This window comes from Aulonocara sp. 'chitande type north' Nkhata Bay, linkage group LG3 (assembly GCF_057382095.1).
Source record: "Aulonocara sp. 'chitande type north' Nkhata Bay isolate Kocher_YH1m ecotype deep benthic linkage group LG3, A_spYH_male_GT1.1, whole genome shotgun sequence".
Taxonomy (NCBI): domain Eukaryota; kingdom Metazoa; phylum Chordata; class Actinopteri; order Cichliformes; family Cichlidae; genus Aulonocara; species Aulonocara sp. 'chitande type north' Nkhata Bay.
Window position 1 is genome coordinate 34,357,405 of NC_141346.1, and position 6,177 is coordinate 34,363,581.

The window sequence follows — 6,177 nt, forward strand, 5'->3', positions numbered from 1 at the left end:
TTTATAGAATTTATGCTTAATCATACTATTTCTATATATTTCTGCCAGGTCCCCAGGCAGCCAATCCTCTGTGAGGACTCAGACATTCAAGTATACAGATCACAGCCTGCACGGCCTCCCAGCCAGCCAATCATATCTGAGGTCTCCCGTTTCCTCTCTCGTCATATCTCAGCGACAGATGTACAGAGAGCAATGAAAATCGCAGTCAAAGTACACCAAAGTCCGCTGATTCAGCCAGTAGAAGAATTATGCTTCTAGTCCACCTAGTTTTTTAGTTACACAACGTTTTGTAACTCCAAAAAACGGTGTTTTTCGCCTCTCACCGCGATCTAATTCTGACTCCTCATCAGCCTGTTTTTCCAAAGCGGCCGCTCTCTTTCCCAGTGGCGCAGTTGGTAATGACACGGCTCTGCAAGCCAAAGATCGTGGGTTCGATTCCACCTTGGTCAACATGTTTTTTTTTCCCTACAAATTAATACACTGTCACAGACCAGTAATTCATATTCATCATTTATTACAATTCTGCAAACTTTTATGATTTTACCAGCTTTTGATAATATGGACCTCACATTCTTGTTAACACTCCATGGCACAAATACTCTTCCCTTTAGGCTCTGTGTATGTGTGTGTGTGTATCAATATTTCTCCCATTTTAAAGTATTACTCCTCCATAATTGTATTTCTGTTCAATCAAAGTACTTTTACTACATCTTAGTACTTCTGCTCAATAATAGTATTTCTGCTAAATCATAGTATTTTTGCCAAATCATGATTTTTGTGCCAAATCATAACATTTGTGTTATGTTAAAGTATTACTACTAATTGGAGGAATTTCTGTCATGTTACAGTATATGTGCTAAATATAGTATTTCTGCCAAATCATACAATTTCTACTATGTTATATTTTTCTTTCTAAATACAGCATTTCTGCTATATAATTGTATTTCTGCTTTTTATACTATTTGTGCCTAACATAGTATTTCTGCTAAATTATAGTATTTCTGCTTTTTATACTGTTTGTGCCTAATATAGTATTTCTGCTTTTTATAGGATTTGTGTTTAACCTTCAGAGGTCCTTAGGGACATTTATTGTCTTTTGCATTTTTAATTTTAATATAGTATTTCTGCTAAATTATAGTATTTCTGCTTTTTATAGGATTTGTGCTAAAACATAGTATTTCTACTAAATGTAGTATTTATGCTTAATCATACTATTTCTATATATTACTATTCTGCTAAATCATACTATTTCTGCTTTTCATAGAATTTGTGCCTAATATAGTATTTCTGCTAAATTACAGTATTTCTGCTTTTTATACTATTTGTGCTAAAACATAGTATTTCTACTAAATGTAGTATTTATGCTTAATCATACTATTTGCATATTGGGGAATTCGTGGCTTCTAAGTCAACAAGTCATCCATGTCATATATCTCTAAAAATTCACATTTTAATGATAAATTGTCAACACTTGAAGATTCCCCCATCTCTTCTGAACAAAACGGTGCAGTGACCGTTCTAGCCCTTACGGTTAGGAAATTATGGTCATTTGTTTTGAGGGGAATCCTTAATGGATAATGTTTATATATATATATATTTGTCTTTAAAACATCTTTGCAGACTGACTGTCCTGGACTGGTTGTTGTTGTTTTTTTTTCAGGTCTGGTGAACTCAGCTCTTTGGTGTTGGTGTTCAGGAGTAGAGCCTTCTAATAATATTTATTCAAGTTATAGATTTAAAGTTCTGCGAGTTTTTTCTGTAGCAAATAAATATTGTATAGAATATTTAAAATCACCTACATTTTTGATGTTTACAATGCCCATTGTGTGTAATACTGGAATTTCCTACTACCCGTGAACGCCTCATCTTTTACCTGACTGCCGGACATCCGCCTTTCCGCACACTTCGCTGAGTCCGCTCTGGGTGAGTGCTGCTGCTCTGCTTCTCCTCTTCTCTCCTAAATGTTTATAGTCTGTTTGTGCGATTTAACGAGTTCTTTTAGTGATTTATAAAGCCAACCGAGGTATAACTCATATTAGAGTAACACAGTGGTTGCTTTTTCTTAGTGAAACTTTGTCATTTTTGTATGTAAAAGGAGTGTTTGATGAGCTAACAACCCGATGCTAATGCCTAGCGCTCCTTTGAGCCCAGTGTGAAATGAAAATTTGACTGTGAACCACGGTTATCGTGTTGTTTTATTAATTACATTTGGTGTGTTTGTCAGTCTGTTACATAAGGTGCAGTTAGTTCTCTTCACAAATCAGTTGGTTAAAACAGCCTCATTCTTTATGCTGTAAAGTTTTTAACCAACCGCCATCTTAGATTCAGTGTCAGCTGTCGGCAAGATCAAAGGAGCCATTTTATCGCCTCTGACCGAACACGGGAGAAAAAGAGTCACGTTTGTCCAGGTCTTGTGGATTAATTAAGAGAAAGGAGGGGGGGAGAAACTGAGGATTAAACATAGGCTATGTCCCCACATACACGGGTATTTTTGAAAACTGAGACTTTACGTTTTCGTTTTAAAAAACAATCCCGTCCACACATAAACGCAGAAATGAAGGAAAACTCTGCTAGGAACATACCAAAGCAACAGGTGGCGATATATTCCTAAAGTGTAGAAATGTTGGCCAATCAGAAGTCTAGAAGCCTCGGTGGGAAATAGCAAACAAAGATGGGGCATAAAAGCAGAACAGAGTCATATGTGTGGGGGGACAGTAACTGTGTGCGTATATGTAAGCATTTAAACACTGCAGAGAGAACAATTAACAGTAACCGTATTGTAGAAATGCATTTCATTGAAACAATAACGTGGCGCACAGTGTGACGTCAAAAAAGGTGCTGCGTTTTCTCCGTTTCCCTGTCCACACATAAATGCAAAAACGGAGTTTTCAAAAATATCCTGGCAAGCGTTTTTAGTTTTTCAGTGACCGAAAACGCCGTTTAAGTGTGGACGAAAGGTGCAAACGGATAGAAAAATCTCCATTTTCAAAAGTACCTGTGTACATGTGGACATAGCCCAAGAATATTAAGAACTCCTAATTTGTAGACTTTAATTTTTAAGAACTGTTTAACAAGGCTTGTTTGTGCCAACCTAAATCTGCAGCACAGTTTAAATTCTCACTTTGTGGAAAATTAATGAAATAAACAACAGCCCACCTTCACATAAATAAAATATGGCAGTATATTATTAGTAGTATGGTACATAGATATTTATTTTAAAACTACAGCATATTTAATGATACTATGTGCAGTTGGTAATATTTTAGGAAGTAGAATTTGAATGCAGACCACCTCAAATATTAAAGCCTTAAAAATATACACCGTGCAGTTTTTCATGTATGAGTGTTTTGCAATCTTAAATGAGATGTAGACCAAAGAAAACAGAGGAGAGTTGTTGTTTGTATTCCAGCTGTAGTAAACAAAGAAGTTTAGTGAATCTTTTTGACAACAGAGAGTGATGCAGTATTGATGCTGATTTGAGTTTTCTGATCCTGTACTTTTGTTCTTTGTCTTTTGTTACACAGAGTGAACTAGAAGCTTGGTTTTGCCTTTGCTGGTAAGTAAACAGTGATTGTAACTGAAGCAATATGAAATTGGGATTGTGTAACATGTTTAGCAATTTATATACAATAGTTTGGCTTTCTGTGATATCTTGCCATTTGCTCATGGGCAAAAACACATTTAGGATTTATAAGCAGTAAAGCCCCCCCCCCCCCCCCCCCCCCCCCCTACTAGATCTCTGAGTGTCCCTAAAAATGTCCCTGAAGTTTAATAGGCCATTTATGTCTAATTTTAATTTTAAAGGCTTATCAAAGCATTTCTCTAGTAATTATTGTTTTTATTACACATGTTAAGGCCATTTGAGACTCTGCAATTAAATTTTGCCCTCTTTAGACTAAAGTGAGTTCATTTTGTCTGAGGTACAGTGCTGGGAAAATTCTTTTTTTTCCTTGCAGATTTATTTTGTTCAAGCTTTTTTGTCACATGTTTCAAATCATCTAACAGGGATGATATGAATAAATACAAAAAAGCATTTTAAAGTGATGATTTCACGTATGAAGCAGAGAAAACCAAACCAGAGCTATCTGTTCTAATGTGAGAACATGCTGGTCTCTAATACCCAGTTGTGGAAGCCCTGATACGAAGAACTACCATCAAGCATTTATAGTATCAAGTATTATTTGTGATTGTTGCATGCTTTGAAACTGTGATGTTATCATTTGATCAAGTGTGCAATGCGAGCAAATCATTGCTTGTGGTATCTGCTGTGTTATGTAATAGCACCAAAGTATTAGAGCTTTACGTTAATGAGGAATTTCTGTGGCTTATTGCAGATCGATAAAACGACACATCACCTTAATAAAGACAGAAATCTTTAATAAGGTGCAGAAAGAGAAGATCGGGTGTTTATAGTAAAGCTGTTGTAAACAAAGAATTTAACAGATTTTTTTTTTCACTACAGATTGTGATGCAGTATTGACTCTGATGCTGATTTTAGTTGTCTGATTCTGTATTTTTGTTCTTTTGTTACAGAGTGAAACAGAACTTTGGTTTTGCGTTTGCTGGTAAGTAAGCAGCAATTGTAACTGCAGTAATATGACATTGTCACTGTGTAACATGTTTAGCAACTTACCTAACGTAGTTTGGTTTTTGTGAGATTACCATTTATTGATGGGCAAAATCAAATGGTCAGAATTTATAACTTGTAGCAGCAAAGGCCCCACACATGACCTCTGACTGTCCCTGAAGTTTAACAGGCCATTTGTGTCTGATTTTTATGTTTGAACACAAACAACTGTTTTTATACAGTTGTTTGTGTTCTCCGTTTGTTTGTGGATTTACGTAGCAGAGCACCACAGTTGTTGATTTATATCTTCACTCATATTCTGCTTATGTATTGATAATTTCCCCCAGGGATCAATAAAGTATTCTGATTCTGATTCTGATGTATTAAAGTCAGACCACTATAGAAGTATTTTTGCCTGAGTGAACAGAAGTGGTAGGTTAAACATTTAAGCAATAATAAAAAAACTCAGAGAACCAGAGTTGTGAGTAGGCAATGTTGTGTATGTTAAAGCCTGTGTGTAATTTATATACAATAAGTTTAAATCAGTTTCTTAATAATTTGCTTGATACATTGTGTTTAAAATTTTATATAAAAGGGAAATATTGCAAAATACAAAAAGATTCCTGCCAACAGGTACAATGGAAGGACTTTTTATTATAATTTTTGTAATTGCAAAATGGTGTGCCACTGTTGTTACTATAACATGTCAGAATTTACATGTATTTTAGGATTTACATATTCAGATCAGAACTAAAACCTGGTGAGGTTTTCCGTTGATTCTAACAGTTGTGGTTTTTCCACACTTTATTAAGCACTGACTTGTGATAGAAAATGATGGAGCTAAAAAGCCATAATCTGTACCAACAAATATTGGTGCCTCTTCTTTGCACTTCTGTAGTATGCATGCCTTTATTACACATGTTATCACCATGTGAGACTCTGTAACTGAAGTTTGTCCTCTTCAGACTACAGTGAGTTCATAAAGGCTTGGAGAAATTGAGGATTTTACTAGTTATTTCATGTCACAGTAAATTGGATTGTGTGCGAAGAGGTTCAACAGTCTAAGTCATTAAACAGTGATCTGATGTGTTGTTTCCTTTCTCTAGGATACTGATCTGATCGTCTCAAGTCTGGTAAGTATAGGTTTTGTCTGCAGTACAGTGCTGAGAAAGGTCTTTCTTCCTTGCAGATTTATTTTGTTTATGCTTTTTTCACGTTTCAAATCATCTAACAAGGATGACCTGGATAAATACAAAAAGCAGTTTTAAAGTGATGATTTCATTTTTGAACCAGAACAACCTGGTCTAATGTAAAAACATGTTGGTCTCTAATACCCAGCTGTGGATGCCCTGATAGCAACAATTACCATCAAGCATTTACAGTAACTGGTAATGACTGGTTTACATCACTGGTTGATTTTGGTCCACTATAATTTCAGAATTGTCATAATTAGATCCAAACAGGACAGGCAAAAAAAGAAAAGAAAAAAGTCTTAATTAAGGCCCAATATAGGGTTTTCAAGTCATACCAAGAATCTTAATTTCATTAAAGTCCAGACTGATTCGTTTACACCATGTGTTTTGTTTCATTCATTCAATTGGACTTGCTTG

At 35.4% G+C, this 6,177-nt stretch overlaps 1 long non-coding RNA gene across 1 annotated transcript; it reads left to right on the top strand.

Annotated features, from left to right (window-relative positions):
• The first annotated feature begins 271 nt into the window (after positions 1–271).
• LOC147335287 (uncharacterized) lies at positions 272–5,702 on the top strand. Its single transcript, XR_015126629.1, has 3 exons — positions 272–3,556; positions 4,534–4,565; positions 5,674–5,702. It is a non-coding gene; the product is annotated as an uncharacterized LOC147335287 (long non-coding RNA).
• The last annotated feature ends 475 nt before the right edge of the window (positions 5,703–6,177 follow it).